Genomic DNA, 19413 nt, shown 5'->3' on the forward strand with positions numbered 1-19413 from the left:
ACTGCTGGGCCGTCCCGTGGGCTGCAGCGTGTCACTGCAGGGCCTTCCTGTGTCACTCCAGGGTCGTCCCGTGGGCTGCAGTGTGTCACTGCAGGGCCGTCCTGTGGGATGCAGTGTGTCACTGCAGGGTCGTCCCGTGTCACTCCAGGGCCGTCCCGTGGGCTGCAGCATGTCACTGCAGGGCCGTCCTGTGGGATGCAGCGTGTCACTCCAGGGCCGTCCTGTGGGCTGCAGCGTGTCACTGCTGGGCCGTCCCGTGTTACTGCAGGGCCGTGCTGTGGGCTGCAGCGTGTCACCCCAGGGCCGTGCCGTGGGCTGCAGCGTGCCACTGCTTGGCAGTCCTGTGTCACTGCAGGGCCGTCCCGTGGGACGCAGCGTGTCACCCCAGGGCCATCCCGTGTCACTCCAGGGCCATCCCGTGGGCTGCAGCGTGCCACTCTAGGGCTGTCCCATGGGCTGCAGCGTCCGCCAGCAGGAGTAGGCAGCCACTTCCTGCCTGGAGCGAGGAATCTAGGAGCCAAAAGCTGAGAATCAGACTCGCAGAAGCTTCCGGGCTTGGAGTAGTGAGGCAGGTTGTAAACTAGGATTTTGTCTTTAAAGAAATAAGGAAAGCAGGAACATACTGTAAAGGAACAGGAAACTAGCAGTCTGGCAGATGAAAAAAAAATACAGAATTTAGACAAGCAATTAAAAAATAGTCAAGCCAAGTGGTGTGGTTTGAACAGGATGTGGTCGCTGAGTGCATTCGAGTCCTGGATTGATGGTGCTGAGGGCCCGAATGCGGATGATGTAGAAGCAGAGCCTTGCCGGAGTGGGGAGGGGAGGCCCCGCAGGCGGGTCTTGGGGGCTTCGTGAGGGAAGGCTGGCACGTGTGCTGGTCGTGTTGTGGGGTACCCTGCCAGCAAGTGTCCCCACCGAATACCAGCCCAATGCAGCTGCCGGAGCTTGGGCTCTGAGCCTCCAAAACCATGAGCCCACCAAACCTCTTCTAGTATTTTGCTCTAGTAACGGAAATCTGACACTCAGGGACTTAAAGGATCAATATGTATTTTGAGGTCTGAATAGCCTTGTTTGTTTTTTGATAAAGGTAGATTTTACAATGTATTTTGTAGTTTTAGATTCGAATTGAAATTAAACCAAAAACTCAAAAATATATATATATAAAAATTAATGACTAATGTGCTTAACATAAACAGCATAATTTAACTTACTAAATTCAGAGTTGCTAGATTAAGTTACTAGTGGTTCATTGATATTGGTCTGATTTAAGACTTTTAAATTTTAAATTATCCATATGTGAAGTTAAATTACAGCACATTAACATTGAGTTTGTGTAGCTTGCACATGAAAGAGAGAAATTGATGATATGCAAGCTTGCCAGTAAATTCACCAGAGGCCCACTGGCCTCAATTATCTAGATATGCCAGGAACACTTGTGGAATTTTGAAAATTTAATGTTACATATTTTCACTTTTCCATTTTATGTAGCAACTTGATTGAGGTGTTTAAGAACCTGCAGAGGCCTTGGGGGCAGTGTGGAGGAGAGACAACAGGGCGCTGGTGAGTGTGGGGTGGGAAGAGCCTGCAGCCTGCTGCTGGGCCTTGCCGCATCTGGGTGCCCCGGAGAGAGAGTTCAGTTTTCAGAGCTGCTGAAACTCAAAACCCAGGCTGAGTGGGAGGAAAGGACGGAGCACGGTGTTCCTGCTGGGATGAAGGCATCTCCACACGTTGCATGTGTACAGTTTAATTCATCCCCGGGGATGCTAATTACTCCTGACGAATGTGGTGATGAGGTGGAACATTGTGTGTGCCAGCAGGCTCAATGCATTGCATTTCGTATCAGTCGTTTAAATCGAGGCATTAATTTTTATTACACGATTCAGTCACGATAGAAATGGAAGGAGCGTATGGGGGAATGGAAGTGAGCAAGTACAGGCGTGAGCCACAGTTGTTGGCTGTGGAAATGCTGGTCTCATTCACTTGTAGCTAGACTTGTTGAAAGATGGCTATCAGAAGGAAAATAAAACCCCTCCGGGTGGCGTGCCACGCTGATGTGGATAGCCCTTAGCAAGGAAAAACGCCACGTTCCAGTTACAGGCCGCGAAGAATAATCCTTTGAATGCAACATGAAGGCGGAGCGGGGAAATACAGTTTCCACTTTTTGTATTATTCCTCACCTTTCATGTACCGATCACAGTCTTGTCAAAACTTCATGGAAGATGCAGACCTTGTCCAGAGGGCTATTTCTAATCCATGCACCCTTGGCCAGGAACAGGTTTCACAGAAGGGGTCAATCGGCCTGCCCCCCATTCAGTCAGTGTTTAGAGAGGTAGGGCTGCAAGGTGCAGAGGTGGGTGTGGGAGAGACCAGCTTTCCTCTGATTCAGTCCTAGATGGTCACAGTGGCTGGTACTTGGATGGACCCAATCTGGGAACCCCAAGCTGCTTGCGGGTCTCCCCTTGTGGGCCAGAAGGCCAAGTATTTGGGTCATGTCCCTCTGCATCTTGGGGCAAAGTAGCAGGGAGCTGGATCAGAAGTGGAGCAGCCAGGACTCGAGCTGGCACCCACATGGGAAGCAGCTGGCACAGCACCAGTCCTGTAAAGCCTCTTGAGTCTATACTTGAGACTGGTACACTCTCACTTTTGCCGTACTGTGTTGGCCAAAGCAAGTAACAAGGCCAATCCAGACTAGAAGGGACGGGAGGCACCCCACTTCTTGGTAAGAGGAAGCTCCCATTCCAGCAGTGTGTATATAGACAGTTGTGGCTGTTTCTGCAGGAGTCTCTGGCAGGGAAGTGGCTTCTAGTGGATTTTATAGAGGGGAGAAGTGGAGAGGAATGGCAAGAGATTACACAGTGGCCACAACTGTTTCTCATCGGCGTTGGTCGGAGGGCTAGTGTGTGAGGCTGGACAGGGTCTGTGTTGGGAGAAATACTAATGAAAGCAAAGAATGCTTTGCTTTTTTTTTTTAGATTTATTTTTTTGAAAGCCAGTTACAGAGAGAAGAGAAACAGGGCTTTATCTGCTGATTCCCTCCCCAACCGGCAACAACCACTGATCTGGGCCGGGCCAGGCCACAGTTGGGCACCACTTCTGGGGCTCACATGTCCTGCAGGGGCCCAAGCACCTGGGCCATCTCCACTGCTTTCTTAGTCACATTTTCAGGGAGAACCCCAGTCTCCAAATGGCACCCTCGTGGGATGCCAGCATTGCAGGGGGCAGCCCACCCACTGTGTCACAGCACTGGCCCCTGATTTAGATTTTTTTTTTCAGATAATATATGTCAAATATATATATATATTTTTTTAAGATTTATTTTATTTTTATTGGAAAGGCGGGTATACAGAGAGGAGAGACAGAGAAGCCACGTGGTGCTTTGAAGAAGCAGTAGCTCCCTGTGCCCAGGGATTTCATCTTGGCGCTGATCCACTCTGCCCTGCAGGTGGTTTCTCTGGCTGCACTTACTCTGCTTTGTCCTTTGGTGCCCAGCAGTGATTGGCACTTGCTTCCCTTCAAGAGCCACCACTTAGCAGGCACTACTGGATTCAAAAATCCAGCTGGTAGAGCAGCAAACAAAAGGCAAAGGGACTTGCAGGCACAGGATCGTACTAGGGGGTGTTGGATGGCCCCGCCTGGTCAGACGCTCATCCGAGCTGGGTCCTCATGATGCTGGTGAGTGAAGCCAAATAGAGTCCAAGTCCAAATAGAGTCCGTACAAGTCCTGGTTGGGAGCATATCTCCTCCAGGCTGAAGGGATTGGGTTTTTGTGTGTTGTTTGTGAGGGAGGCTCTGGGCCACCTCACTGGAGAAGCCAACCCAAGGAGGAAGGCAGAACCAAGGACGATGCAGAGACCAGGATGCAGAGCTCGCGTGCATCTGGACAGCACCTGCAGTGTAAGGGCTGCAGAGTCACCTGTGGTTAAACATGGCATAAATACCATTTGCTCGGGCCTGGCGTGGTGGCCTAGTGGCTAAAATCCTTGCCTTGAACGTACCAGGATCCCATATGGGTATTGGTTCTAGTCCCGGCGGCTTCCCCTCCCATCCAGCTCCCTGCTGTGGCCTGGGAAAGCAATGGAGGATGGCTCAAAGCCTTGGGACCCTGCATCCGCGTGGGAGACCTGGAGGAGGTTCCTGGCTCCTGACTTTGGATCGGCATAGCACCGGCTGTTGCAGTCACTTGGGGAGTGAATCATTGGACGGAATATTTTCCTCTCTGTCTCTCCTCCTCTCTGTATATCTTTGCAATAAAAATAAATAAATCTTTTTAAAAAATAGCATTTTCTCTATTGCTTGAATCACAGAGCATCCTCACAGATGCATGTTGAGTTGCGTGTGGTCTCCCTAGTATGGTCATATTCAGTACACTGTAGAATGTGTGATAATGAGCCTCAGCTAAGTGTTAAGAGTGGAGTTTGAGCTGTGGACAGTTTCCTGTGGTGGCAATGGGTGCACCCATGAAGCAAAACGAATCATTTCATCCAAACAAGTTTCAAGGCAAGAAGAAAATGCAGTTCAAGCAGAGTGTGGGGGTACAGCTCTTAGATGGGGAGCGTGGGGAGAGATGGTGTGAAGGGCTTGCTGACGGGAGTCGAGGTGGCTATGTTGGTGGGTGAGTTGCTGTCCACCACAAGGCATGCTTTCAGTCTCGTGCTGTGGAATGACCGCAGGGCTGAAGCTGCCAGACAAGGACCTGTGTTTTCTCCCCTCAAGGAAGTCTACTGGGAGGTGAGTTGTTACTCAGAGGCGGAGGGACTTCTAAGTAAAGGCTTTACAGAAGCGGCAGGATCAGGGTCTGCAGTGGAGGAGGAGGTGATGCAGGAAATGCAAGATGAGATTGATGGATGCCTGGGACTGGGAGGGACGGGGCGGGCTGCACGGGATGCGGGAGGGATGAGGAGGGACTGGGCTGCACGGGATGCAGGAGGGACGGGGCGGGCTGCACGGGATGCAGGAGGGATGAGGAGGGACTGGGCTGCACGGGATGCAGGAGGGATGGGGCGGGCTGCATGGGATGCAGGAGGGACAGGGCGGGCTGCACGGGATGCAGGAGGGATGAGGAGGGACTGGGCTGCACGGGATGCAGGAGGGACGGGGCGGGCTGCAGGGGACACGGGAGGGCGAGGTGTTGGGAGGGAGGAGCAACATGAAAGTGTTGTCCATTTGCTGTGGGGGGTGGGAAGAATGGACACAGAGATGATGAAGAGGCTGTGGACAGTGTTCGTGGCTGAAGTTTCCTTTTCCCCTCAGCTGAGAATGAGTAGGGAAAAAGTAGGGAATATAGTTCTGGGAAGGAGAGTCTGAAGTTTGCACTCACGGGTTTGAGGTAATGAAAAGTGGAGAGAGAAAAGTGTTGGTTGCACTTGGGGTTGAGTGTTGTCACCTGGTGATGACTCTCGTTCCAGTGTTCATGTGATTCCTTTCGGCAGTGCTCCGTGACTCCTGACAGTGCTCTTGGTTGGGCTTGGGTACGAGGAATGGCATAGCAGGTCAGCTGGTGAAGTTGTGATTGGAAATGCTGGTGGGAATGTGGCTGAATTTCTTAAGCATTACGTGTCAGTAAAAACACTTTCAGAGAATTCAGAAATTTACAGTATTGGAGAAAACATTCAGAATTAGGATGAGTTAATGGACCAACAGTCAATCTGGGATGAAGCTTGGGAGGGAGGCAGCTCGACCACGTTTGAAGCAAAGGTGACGTGAGGGAGAGTGTGATCGAAGGCAAATGGTCGGTCGCTTCTTAGATATTCTCCATTTCACAAATTACTAATGTTTTGAAAAAAAAGTAGAAATAACCAAAATTCAGTAAAGAATCTGTTCAGGTTCCTGATGCCAAGGATAGGTGCTGGCTCAGAGGCAGGTGGGTCTGTGTTGACCCAGTGAGTGGTACCCTGCTCTCTGCTGTTTGCTGAGGGTGCTCTGGAGTGGTCACCTGCAGGGAGGTGGCCCCAGGGGTCTGGGAAGGGCCTGGAATTCTGGAATTCTGGATGGGGGCCAGGTGGGGCAGGGATACAGGAGTCAGGTAACCAGGTGGTCATCACTGGAGGGAAACAAAAGGGGATTTGATGTAGCTAATTGATTATGAGTGTAGCCTGAGGCGTGGGCGTGCTGGGACCGCCTCCTCCCCTGGATAACTCAGGTGTTAGTGATTCGTGAGCCGTCTCTCTCCTGAAAGGGGCTTATTCATTGGGGCAGTCATTAACCTGTGTTTATTAGGCAGGACTGGGGAAAGCTCCAAGGTTGTTGAAAGAGGTCAGCTGTGTTTCTCCACCTCGTTGTACTCCATGGGTAATGGACAATGCCACTCACAGGGGCGGATGGCTGTCCCCTCAGGGTCTATGGATTGTTCATTACACTGACATGGAACTCTGGGGAATCTGTTGTATTTATGTGTCACCCTGATTGTGGCTCAGGGCGTATGGTTTAGTAGGTGGTATGCCACTGGTGTCTCCTGTTTGTTATTAGGTCTAGTTTGTCGTTTTCCTCTGTGTGAGTTCACTCCAGTTTTCTTCTTGGAGGTTTTCATGAATTTTGTCTCCATCATGCTGGTAGCAGTCAGGGAAAACTGATGTGGCTCCTGTCTGCATTTTAGTTCATTTGTGCTCAGGGCCCAGTCTTCTGCTTCAGCCACTGTCAGCAGACTTCCCTGGTGTGGGAGCAGTGTGCCCTTCCGGTGTACGACCCTGGCATCTGCATTAACTGTGTGTGCCACCTTCACTCAGTGAAAAGGACTCTACTGAAACAACGCATCCCGGACAGAAACCTCAAACAGAGCAAGTTTCATCCTTAAGGAGACTTATTTTAGCTACAGAAAAAAGTTAAGCCACATAAATGTGATTGGTAAAGAGACCTGTGTTTGCTTTGATTCACACTCCACTCACAGGCATGTTGCATGTGTTGTGTGTTTGTGTGTTTGTGTGCCGTGCCTGCAGGTGTGTTGGAGGTGTCATGCGTGAAAGGTGTGTGTGTGGTTGTACAAGTGGCTGTCTGGGGTGTTTGTTCTCCTTTTATCCCTCCCAGAATGCTTGATTTTTACATCACTTCACAGACTTCTGCAGTAATTGCTGCTTTCCGTCAATGCTGCATGTTGTTTACTGTTAGGAATGGAGACCACATTACCTTTCAAAGTGTGCAGCTCCAAGTCCAGGAGAGTGCCACGTGTCTTGCTCTTAGCTTTCTGATTCAATGTAAGAATGAAATCTGCGACTCCAGGGTTAAGTTGTAGTGTTCCTTTGTGTGGTTCCCAAAGCCCGTGCCTTTTCCCTGCCTTCATTTCTGTCTTTTCCTCCATGTCAGGAGAAGGACAGAGCAGAGGGAGGTGGGAGTGAGGCGTGTGGGAGCTGTGTCCTCGTGCAGCCTTGTGGTGCTTCTCGGGCACTTCCTGGTCACTCCTTCGCTCTCCCTGATCCTACAGCCTGCCACCCAGGGCTCTGCTGTCTCGGTGTTTCTCGCCTTGTGACGTGGCATCACCTGTCCTCCAGCAGGTGAAGTTCTGTCCCCTGTGGTCTCTCCTTACCTGTGGCTCCTGTTGGGTGTGGGCAGCTCCCTCCCCTCCAGCTGGCTGTGAAGTGGGTGCTGTGAGTTCTTTGCCTCCCCTGTGGGAGGACTCTTTGCTGTTCAGCTGCCCTTTCAGGCCTGGATAAATTGAACGTTCTGTGTGGTTTTCTTGGGTTGGGGGAGTGGAGCATGAGAGGGGCTGTAGCTGGCTGTATGTAGGCACTAACTGTTTACCTAAAGGCCTTGATAAAACATGGCTAGGATTTCCTTACCCATTTGGGTTTTCCTAGTCCCATGGCTTTCGGATCTCTAACTTAGCACCATCCCTGCTCTCAGAGGTGATCTTCCCGTGACGTCTGCTTGCCCCGATTTATCCTGGCAGCTTTCACTCTGTTCCTAGGCAGTGAGGGAAAGTGAACTTTTGGTCCTAATCTGTTTTTTTCTTAAATCTTTTATTCAAGGTTTCATTCCTCCCTGGCCCTCCCCCATGCAATCACAGGAAGAGCCCCTTTGGGGGATGAACTCTGCTTGTTTTAAATCTTTGGCCCCAGTCTGTGGTTGGGGAGTGGTGGCGGCAGGGCCTCCTGCAGGGACCTGGGTTGTTATCTCTGAAGAGCCCCCGTTTACTCCAAGCTGTGCCTTGCCTTGTCTTCCGTTTTTCCCTCTGTACCTCTGGGCATTTAGTGGTGGGTTTGGAGAGTTCTACCTTCGGACCCCAGCTAGGTTTCTAGGCAGGAAAGCAGCAGTTGGGCTGACTTGGTGGGAATTTCTGAACCTGTGACCCCCTGCAGTGGTGAGCAGGCGTCACTCCTCCGTCACGGGTTCCCGCATCTTTTTCTTGGACTGTCCACTTGGCCTGCTGTCTTATAATTTGGATGTTGCATGAATTGTGGTGCATTCCACATGTTGTAAAACATGCTTGTCCGGGTGCATGTTTGTGAGATGGAGTGTTTCTGTGTTCCTGCCTGCTCCATCCCTCTCCTGGGCGTCCCTCCCTGTGTGGGCAGCCCCGTGGTGTGGCGCCTGCATGGGACCCTGAAAGGGGACATCCTGAAGTGTGCTTTGCTTTGGGTGTGACCTCTGAGCATTGCCGGTGTCTATCCCTTCTACGTTAAGGGCTCATACTCGGTTCTGTGAACAGACCGCATTTGGCTTGCGCGCTCTCGGCTGCACTGTCAGGTGACTTCTGGTTTGGGGTTCTTAGGAGCATTCTTGTGCAAGTATGTTTTCATTGCTCCTGCATTAACATCTGGGAATGCAGTTGCTTGGTAACAGGTGTGGATGTTGTCCAGATAGAGTTTTTAGAGTAACGGTTGGGGATTTCACTGAAGAATTGGAGAGGTTTTTCTACTCACCCTTTCTACTTTTGATGCATGTAGATTATGGTTTGGTTTTTCCTCTTTGGTGACCATTTTGTTAAAGGAAAGTACAGCAGGATTGCATTTTTGCTTTTCTATTTTTGTTCAGTTGTTAGGTTTGTGGGAAGAATGTGTCAAACCAGCTTCAAACCACTGATTTTCCTCAAAGTCCAGTTTGCTAATAGAGGAAACACATTGGACTAAGTCATGGCCCATATCCCTGGTTTTTTTTGTTTTTTTTTGTTAATGAGTAAAAGAGAGAGAGCGCAGCTCTTCCCTGTGCGCTGGCCCAGTCCCTAGATGCCTGTGATGGCTGTAACTGGACTAGGACCAAAGCTGGGAAATGCAGTCTGCACACCCGGCGGGTCAGAGGCCCTTGAGTGGCTGCTGTCTCCAGGGCCGACTTCAGCAAGAACCTCGTATCAGACATGAGAAATGGGAAATGCTTGCTCCCAGTGCGTGTGTGTGTGTGTGTGTTAGTATATTTCTCAGAGCAGATAGCTAAAATCAAACTTGACCTTATTTTTTCACCTTGCCTCAGGACTCCAAGGGTTCTGTTTTGAAGGCCAAGTAGAAAAGATGTTTCTGCAGTGTGACAGGTGTAGTATGTTCCTATTTATGGCTGACAGCAAACTGATCCTAAAAAATGAAACCCATCCTTAACATGAAGAAATCTTAAGACAGTTGATTCTGGTGGGATAAAATCAGATTTGAAGGATTCTATTTGTAACTTAGTCTACTTTGGATCTGTGTTGTGCTGTGCATGTTAAGCTGCTGCCTGGGGTGCTGGCATTCCCAGGAACACTGGCTGTGTCCAGGATGCTGCACTTGGGTTCAGTTCCCTGCTGATCCTGGGAGAGCTTCAGACAGTGACTCAAGAACTGGGGCTTTTGCTGCTCCGGCCCCGCTCCAGCTGCCATGGCCATCCCAGGGCTGAGCCAACAGGTGGAGATCTGCCTGCCTGCGTGTAACTCTTTCAAGAAAAAAAAATACTGAAAATGAAGCAAGGATACTGTTCCCTGGAGAAGGGTCTGTTCTGTGGATTAGGTGACCTGCTGGTTGGTTCTGTCTCCACTTACCAGCTCTGATGGCAGGCTACTTTTCTTTTTTCTGCATTGGTAAAATGCTGCACATCTTTGAGGAATTCTACACAGACTGATGAAAAGACATCTGCCCAACATTCTGAGATCATTTAGAAGAATGCATTGCCATTTTCTGACATTGTGTTGCTATTTTATCAGACTCCAAAGAAGCCTGTTTTAGTTTCCAAGTTGGAGGCCCAGAAAGCGTCTTCCCTGACACGAAGTTTTCCATGGAAATGCAAAAACCGTGTTTGGGCTTCACTTTTATTCTTCCATGTTCTCTCTGCGTCGCTGTTACTGTGTTTTTGGCTCCCCCACTTCCCGATTGATGTTGATTGTCTAGAACTCTATCATTGCTTTCTTTGTAGAGGGCTCACTGTTTGGCCGTAGCAAGCAGTCCTAATTGGTTTCAAAGAAAGTGCAAATAGGCAAAGGGCTTGGCATTCTAAAATGGTGTCTTGGCTTTCTCTGCTGTATCTGGGCTTCTCTTACGTGTTGCCTCTCTGGCTTCATTGGGAATCTGTTCTGAGCCTCAGTCTGGTTCCAGCAACTGCCGTGTATCATCGTGTAAACCTTTGCTAGCTGCAAATACCCTCTTAAAAATGCACTTAACCGCAGATTCAAATCTGCAGATTATTAATGGCACAACTCTGTGAAGAGGGACACATTTCCAGGTCCTCAGCCTACATGAAGCCGTTACATAAATCAAACATGGCAGAACCGAATTAAATCGATTGAGTTTCCTGCACAGTCCCTAGGTCTGGGCCATAGTAAGTCTAATTTCCTGCTTGTGGTTAGAGCTGACATATCCTGTCCTGGGTTTCCCCGGCTGTTGCACTTGGCAGCAGAGTTTAGAGGGCATTTTTACCCCCAGGTTTGGGAAACTTGATTGTACAGTGAAGGGGTAACAAGAGATGCCTGCTTTTCCAGATTTTCCCATTATCTTTATTTTAATAGATTTTAGCCAGCTACAGTGGTGTGCCTTCATTGTGAATCTGTCGGCATACTTGTGCGTGTGAACCATGAGTTGAGAGTGGAAGAGGAGAGTGTGGGGTGCACATACGAAGCAGAGTGGCCTGCCTCCTGGGGATCTGCCGTACTGCATCTCAGGAGTGAGAGGGGTGGGGGCTGGCCTTGACAGAGGCCGCGGTGAACTCCATCATGACCTTGTCCTTGGCTCTGGGCTGGCAGAGTGGGCACAACAGACTCTCGCTACCATGAATGGGAGCCTGCAGGCGGGCAGAGGCACACGTTTGTGCCCGGGAGTGCTGCTTGGCCCACGCCCACGGCCAGCTCAGAAAAGTGTGCTGGGGACACAATCACTGGCATGGGAATAAGGAAGACAGAAACCCTGAGAGCCCCAACACTGCAGCGCTGTTTTTCCAGCTTTCCTTGGCAAGTGCTTATTCTTTCTGAACAGAATGTGGAAATATCTTGGGGTGAAAGGAGCAAATGCTGGTATGGAATGAACATCCATTGAGCTTGCATTTTTTCCTTAAGTATTTATTTATTTATTTGATGCCGGAGTCCTGGAATTGTAGTGGTCCTTTTATTTTCTCTACATCTGTTCCACGCACCCTTCTTGAGTTCTGAACTCAGCTGGAGCTGGACTCCGGCAATTTGAAAGAGTTATGAGAGTGGGGGATAGACAGAGCAAGTGAGAGAGCTCAACTGCTTCTGGGTCTCCCACATTGGTGCAGTGCCCAAGGACTTGAGCCATCCTCCGCTGCTTTCCCAGTGGATTAGCAGGGAGCTGGGTCAGAAGTGGAGCATCTGGGACTTGAACCAGCACCCATATGGGATGCCAGTGGTGCAGGCAGAGGATTAGCATGCTTTGCCTTGGTGCTGGCCACATGTGTTTGTTGGTGGTGTGAGTTAGCTTTATTTATTGGACCATACTGTAAATATATGTGTAATATTTTTAGGTTTTATATGTTTACTTATCTTTTTTTTATCATATTACAGGTAACATAGTAAAGCTTAGTGAAGTCAGACAACTTAAAGGCCAACAGCACAGACATGGTACTTAGAATTCATGTTCTAGTGTTTTGATTCAGAAACTGCTAGAATTGATCATAAATATCTCTCCTGCCCATCCCCAAATGCTAATCCCCAAATTAGCAGGGTTGTCTAAGTTAAAAATCACTTTACTTTGCTCTTTCCTGTATTCCATAACTCACGAATTATGTAAATCTTAGGTTAATAGCATGGCGAGTTTGCAATATGTTAAACTATCTTTTGTTGAGAAGACTTCAAGCAGTAATGTGAAGTTTTGGCGTGCCGCAGCGCCAGCTTAGCAGAAGGAGAGGACTAGCTTCGTCCATGGGTTGATTTAGGAGGCATCGTAAGTGTTTAATTGAACACATCTGTGCACATGTGTGGACGGCACTGGGCCCAACCTTCGTCTCTCCTGTCATTTCTTCTCAAACCAAACAAAAACCAAGACAACAGAGCGTGCATATCAACACTGGCCTAGACTCCTTAGGGGTTTCGTGTGTGTGTGTGTATGTGTGTGTGTGAGAGAGAGAGAGAGAGAGGGAGAGAGAGGGAGAGAGAGAGAGAGAGAGAGGGAGAGAGAGGGAGAGAGAGAGAGAGACATGTTGGGCTTGTGAACGTGACCCAGAGAAGATGTACTGTTAATCTGTAAACATACCTAGGCTGGAGTTTTGCTGGGAGTCCTGGCATATTGTTTTAATTAGCCCATAGCCTAGAGCGGGCTTTGACAGGAAGGCATTGTAATTTTTCTCCCTTCAACATGGTATTTTCCTGAGTGTTGCTGAAGTGCCTTGCAGGGTACTGGACTCCCACCGAAACATTTCCCGAGTTCGCTTAGCTGTGTGTGGGTGTGTCCCAGTCTGCCCCGAGAAGAACAGCGCTTTTGTTCCATTTTGTGAGAACGTCATGTTGCCCCCACATGCAGTTTCTCTTTTTTAATGAGGATTTTTTTCAACATTACAGTCAGGAAATGAAGCTGTTCAAGCCATGTATTCATTAAAAATGTTCATGCTTAATTTGAAGAAAGCAGGGAACTTTCTGCCGTTTTTGTTTGCCTTATTAATACTTACATAATAAAACAAAAAATTGAAAATAAAAATTTCTGAGAAGTCTGAAATCTTATTTAGCTTTTATTAAAATTCCCAAAGGTTACGTTTATGAGACTGAAATTCACTTTGCTTTTCTACCACTGATGTCCAGGAAGAGGGACCAGGCAGGTATTGCAGTAACACCTTGCTGGGCATTACTGGACTTGAGCATCCTTGGTCGCCTGTCCCCAGAATGGCCAGGTGGGTGAGCAGATTTTCTGTTAGGAGGGTGGAGGCAAGGGGTGTGAGGAGTCTGTGAGCTGTTTGGATCTCCATACATGCGAGGTAGTTTGTGCAACAGCCCCTGGGCCAGCTAGCTAGGGGCGCAGGGGTTGAAGGTGGCATCATGGTCTTTGCAGCTCAGCACAGCTCTGGTCATGTACTGAAATGCCCATCCTCTCGGTGTGGCGTGGCAGAGAATGCCCGATGAGGTGAAGTCCCAAGCCTGTCTAGTGCGCTCGTTGCTGCGTCTTGGAGATCCCACACTGCACCAGGCAGGCTCCTTGCACACGCCATGCAATGGAGGCACCACTGTGTGTCTTGCCTGGCTGGTGCCACGTGCACGGGCGGGATCTAAAGGGACAAGGGGCACCACTGCTTTGTTCCTGCTGTGTGTCCTGTGCTTGCGATCACACTGCGTGTGCCTTGTTCAGATTTTAAACGTGCTTGGAGCTCTGCTCTGGCTGATGCCAGACAGTCTAACTTGCTCCTCTCAGCTGCTGTGGGTTCATGCGGAGCACCCGCGCAGGGTCTGGGTTCGCTGCTTAGTGGTGTATCATCAGCTCCACGCTGTGGTGTTGATGTTCTCAGTTGCTGAAAGCTTGCTGTGCTGTTGGGCTTGGAAAGCCTGTCCTCAAGGCCTTGTCAGATTGCTCTTTCTGGGAAAGAACACCTTCTTTGGTCTCATTCTCCAAGATTCTTGCGAAGTCTGTGCTGGCACTTGCAGTCACCCTGTCCTCTCTGACACACGCCTCATGTACTCGTCCGCTGGTCTGCCCCAAACCAAATTGAACTCAACAGTCCCTTCAGAATGCATCCCCTCATCATTGAATTTATTTATTTGTTTGTTTGTTTTATTTATTTGAAAGAGAGCAAGAGGAATTGCAGGACATCACGCAACCATTGGTTCACTCCCCAGGTGAACAGTCTTGTTCACTACAAGAGTCTTGGCCAGGCTGAAGCCAGGAGTGCAGAAGTCCATCCAGTAGGTGATAGGCCCCCACGGAATTGAACCAACGTCTGCAGAGGCATTATAATGGGGAGCAAGATGGGGTGCAGAGTGGGCAGGACTAGTAGCAGGTCCTCCGATGTGGGGTCACAGGTGTCCCAAGTACTGTGTGTAGGCCCTGCGTAACGGTGCCTGCCCCATTGTCTGATTGATTGAAAGCACATGTGAAAACCTATGTGACTGTTCCGCTTCCTAATCAACCCTTCCTGTGTTCTCTGTAATACAGCTGCTAATCTGCCCTGGTCACCAGCAACACGCTCGTCGCCAAGGCAAACAGTGACTCCGTCAGCCCCGTGTTTGCCCCCTTTTCTGTAGCCTGTGATGGGGCCGAGTGCTTGCCGAGTTCTCTGATCCTGCTTGGCATTGGAAGCACAGCTTTATCATGATCGGTGGAAAGAGCAGGGCTTTGTCACCATGTGGACCTGCTGTGACTCAGCCGTGAGCTGGTTTTCTGCCAACAGGCACCTTGTTTAGCTAGCGGGACCCCAGCTTACAGAACACTGGGCGCAGAGCTGGGAGCAGGAAGGTCTTGGCTGTCTCCTGTTCAGGGCGGTGCTTTCCAGTGGAGCTTTGTCGTGCTCAGGAAGGACTTTGCCATCTCTGGCCCGAGGCGTTGCATTGCTGGTTGTCGGTTGTTGCCTCCTTTGTGCCAAACAAGGAAAATGCTCCACCCATCCCCAGCTGGCCTCTGGGAAGGGTTGACAGGAAGCAGGAGGGTATGGCTTCGCTTTCCTCTGGGGTCCTGAGCATGACACACAGCCTTTCCTCTTCTCTCCGTCTCCCCGCCCCCTTTCCTTAGAGACTGGTATGCTATATGAGGTCTGGCATTGTTTACTGTCATCATTCCTCTTACCAAATGTGCGCCTCCCACGTTATCCTGTCCAGACCGCCTGCGCTCGCTCTGCCAGCACGCCCAGGCTTCTGGCCTGCCCGAGGTGGAGTTCCTCGCACCCTCTTGGACCGTCGCTCCTGACCCCTAGGCACTGCTCTGGCAGGAAGAGGCACCTGCTGGTATTCCTCGGCCTTCAAAGTTCACTTTGTCCATCCTGCTTAGGGCTCTCTGTTGTTTTGACAGACAGGATGCCAACTTGTTTTCCTAGTAGTTTTCTCATTTTGTCAATAACCACTTTGTTCTGTGGCTCATAAACCAAACCATTGACCGGAGGTCTTGTGTAGTTTTCCTATTTTGTAGTCAAGGAAAATAGAAAAGAGTTCTTCGTCTTGGGGCATTACCAGTGACATTTAACAGAACCTCTTCTTTGGGAATAAGCGCTTAGAAGCAGATGAGCTCTTTTCTTTCTCGTTCTTTAATGCCTCATTTGTTGGTTCTATTCAGTATTTTTTGAATTGCTTATCGCCCAAGAGTGTATTTCTGGGTTTGTGTAAAGCTAACCTGCTGTTTTCTGAGGGATTGTTTGCTACATTCGGATGCATGTCGGTTGAGTTCATGTTCTCTGCTGGAGTGGTGTCAGTTGCACACATGGTAAACGCACAGGGCAGTCCTAAGTGGCTGAAGCAGAGTCACGTGAAGTCCCCGACTTTGCTGCAGGACATGCTTCCAAGGTGCAGACAGGGGCGGGGGAGAGTGCACCCGGCTTCCTTCTGAGCGCTGAGTGCAGAGGTGGGCTTCCTTCTGAGCGCTGAGTGCAGAGGTGGGCCGGTGCAGGGGGCTGGGAGGTCAGTGCACCGGGCCTCCTTCTGAGCGCTGAGTGCAGAGGTGGGCTGGGGGCAGTGCATGGGGATTCCTTCTGAGTGCAGAGGTGAGCGGGATGATCAGCAAGTGCCCAGGAAACTCACGTAGGAGCGAGCTGACGTAGGAACGTGTGGCCTCAGTGAGTCCTCAGGGAAGCTTGTTTGAACAGGACACCTCTCGGAGGGGCGTGGTGCTGAGACTGATGGGGCTCTTGGCAGGATGCGTCACCACGTTGCTATGGACAGTTGTACTTGCACTGTGTCAAGCTCTCAGCAGACCTGCAGCCACGAACCGCATTCCTGCCGCAGCTGTGTGTGGGGCGTGAGCGCTGCAGGTGACAGCGGGCTGACGCCCTGCCCAGTTATGCAGACATCTGTTCAAGGCATCCTGCTAGCAGAAAATCGTTATCCCAAATGTTCCAGGTAGAACTGCTTGAGTTAGCAGTATGTTTGGCACTTAAGCATCTTATCTTTAGGAGGATACAGTATGGAAAAATAAACTTTAGCCATTCAGGCTCTGAATCTTCTTTGTGTGTTCTGTACATTGTTAGGTATGGAAATGACAAATGGTGACCCCGGGGAGCTTGCTGATTGCCTAGCAAGTACTCCTCTGTGGCTGGGCCTGATCAGCCGACTACATCTTCACCACGCCGGAGCTTTTACAATACATGGCCTCAATACCGTTTAATAATAGTTTTATAAATATTAACTAATAGCACATTGTTTTATAGCAACATTTTCAGCATCTAGACCCAAGAATGAATAACCAGCACATAAGAGGAGCCAGCAGTTCCTGCAGGCTTGGGACTTTTCCTTGGTTTGCGTGGACACAGGTTCCGACTGTTATGTCGCCTGCAGCATGACTGGTAGGTTTACAGATCTTGATGGAGCAGTATTGCAGCGACTGGCTTGTAGCTGTAATGAACTACCACAAGCTTAGTGATGTGAAACAATGCTAACTTCCTGTCTTGCAGTTCTGGGAGTGCCAGAGGTGCTAGGGCAGTGTGCCCTTCCTCCCCGTCCCTGCCGGGACCATACCAGGGCTGCTTGCCACATGCACCTCTCCACCACTCCTGGAGTGGCTGCTGCCTCAGTCAGCTTCCATGCCACAGCGTCTTCTCTCACTCTGATCCTCTTGCCAGGCCCCTGGACCACATCGCAAAGCCAGAATAATTTTCCCATTTGAAGAGCCTCTGGGCAGTCCCTTCATCCCGGGAAGTAACAGGTTCCCAGGCTTCCAGGAGAGGCTTGTGGACATCTTGCTGGGGAGAGGAGCAGGATTATTCTGTCACAGGTCCTTCAGTAGGAAAACAATCCAAGTCTTTCAGAGTTATTTTAATGGTTAAATAGTAATGAATATCAGGAGATCCATAGAAAATGTTGGAATTGGCAATTAACAAGGTGGAAAGGCATTTTGAGGACTGTCGCAGGCGTGGAGGGGCATTCCTCAGGTCAGAGAGAGGTGAGGACTGCCCCGTCTCCTGTCAGCTGGGCATCGTGCCTGCGCCGTCAGGGGAGGTGTGGCCAGTGCGATGGGTGTGCGCGTGAGTGGTGGTACAGACCACTGAGTCCATTTTCACTAGTGGAAGATTCAGCTGTTAGCTCTGCTTCTGTGAGTTGTATCACTGTATTCCACATACTGATCGTTTCTGACTCTGGTGATGCTCATTTATCTTTGCTGTTACTTGATTTCTGCACAACTTCCTGCTTAGCAGACAGCTCTGGGCAATGTCGCAGCTTGCTCAATTATCCAGTGTTTTATCCTTATTCGATAAATTTTCTTGCTATTTTTTGTCTTCTCCCTCTGATAGGAGAAAACTTAGATTGTTGAGAAATTAGCCGCTGTGTCACTGAAGTTGCCCCCTCAGACCCAGGTTAGGAATGTCGCTGGGTTTTATTGTGTGCTATAGAGTGCTGCTTTGAGAAAATGTTGTGAGAATGTTGCCAAAATGTGGTATATTTGTAAGGATGATGAAAGGCTTGCATTATATTTAAAGGAGACATTCTACACTTGATCTTAGCCAAAAGGCCGAGAAGCGATAAAGGAGACGTTCTTAGATTACAACTTTAACTTTTGGAGTCCTTCTATCAGTTTTGGAATTGTTTCTGTTCCCTGCTGGCATCCCCTGACTAGTTCTGGGAGTAGCTGAAGTCTTGGCTGTCCCTTGGAGGGAGCAGGCTGTGACCTGCTGCGGCAGAGCTGAGAGAACACCTGAGTGAGTGTCCTATTGCCGCGCTGCACAGCGCTGGGTGGGCCGGGGGGCTGCCGCGCTGCACAGCGCTGGGTGGGCCGGGGGGCTGCCGCGCTGCACAGAGCTGGGTGGGCCGGGGGGCTGCCCCGCTGCACAGTGCTGGGTGGGCCGGGGGGCTGCCCCGCCCACAGCAGGGTAGGCCGGGGGGCTGCCCCGCTGCACAGCGCTGGATAGGCTGGGGGGCTGCCCCGCCCACAGCAGGGCAGGCTGGGGGGCTGCCCCGCTGCACAGCACTGGGTGGGCTGGGGGGCTGCCCCACCCACAGCAGGGTAGGCTGGGGGGCTGCCGCGCCCACAGCAGGGTAGGCTGGGGGGCTGCCCCGCCTACAGCAGGGTAGGCTGGGGGGCTGGGCTGGCGAGCTTTCTTCCCTTTGGTAACTGACAACAGTGACGGGAGCTATGATGTCTTTGCCTTACTTGTCACCTTCTGTGGCCAGTCCAAGTACTTCAGTTTGTTCACTGTCCAAGAAATGTACATTTTTATCATGTTACTTCATATAGTCTCTGGAACCTAAAAGAAACAAGAAGGTATTTCAAAATCTCTTTGCAAGAGAAGCCTTTTTTCCCCAAGGAACTGTGTCCTCGGGTTGGCTATGTTACAGCTCGGGAGTTTGACTGTTGAGATGACCTTGTAGTGACACACTAAATGGAGCGCCCTCATGCCAAGGATGCAGGCCAGGCAGGAATGAGGAGCCTTTGGGAGCCCAGTTAGACTCTGCAGCTCTTCGTGGGAGTTTCCCGAGGGTGGGCTCTGTCCCAATTGTTTCAAGTTCACAGAAAGAGTCCCTGTGACATTGTAGGTCATGCAGATGGCCACGCCTGGAGCATACAAGATGGATGGGGATTTCCCATCCCTCTAACCCCAAAATAGCTGCTCGAAGGGCCCGTGGTTTAGGGTTTGCCTTTCCAAGTGCGACACTGGCTTTTTCTCCCTCTCGGAAGTAGCATTGGCGAGAGTTGCGTCCTATGGCTTGCCCACTGTTGGCTGCCGAGACCGACTGCATAGAAGGCACTCACTAGATATTTGCTGATTGGCTAAATGTGTAATTTTGGTGGTGTCATTGTGTGCCATCTTATTTTAAATTGTATTAGTAATCCCCTAGTCAATGTCTCACATATTTCCACACTTCAATTTTCCTTCTGTAAATATGACTAAGTATTTATTCTATACCATATTTTTCAGGTTGCTTTGAAAATTAAATATAAGCACCTAATATATAAG

General features: G+C 50.1%; 1 protein-coding gene and 1 pseudogene across 1 annotated transcript in view; one reads left to right on the top strand and one right to left on the bottom strand.

Moving 5' to 3' along the window:
- HMCN1 (hemicentin 1) overlaps window positions 1-19413 on the top strand; it is a 350746-nt gene that overhangs the window by 15232 nt on the left and 316101 nt on the right. The window lies entirely within an intron of this gene.
- Window positions 17915-17981, bottom strand: LOC121160125 (annotated as a pseudogene).

Source organism: Ochotona curzoniae, unplaced genomic scaffold, assembly GCF_017591425.1.
Source record: "Ochotona curzoniae isolate NIBS_2020 unplaced genomic scaffold, NIBS_Ocur_1.0 contig_430, whole genome shotgun sequence".
NCBI lineage: Eukaryota > Metazoa > Chordata > Mammalia > Lagomorpha > Ochotonidae > Ochotona > Ochotona curzoniae.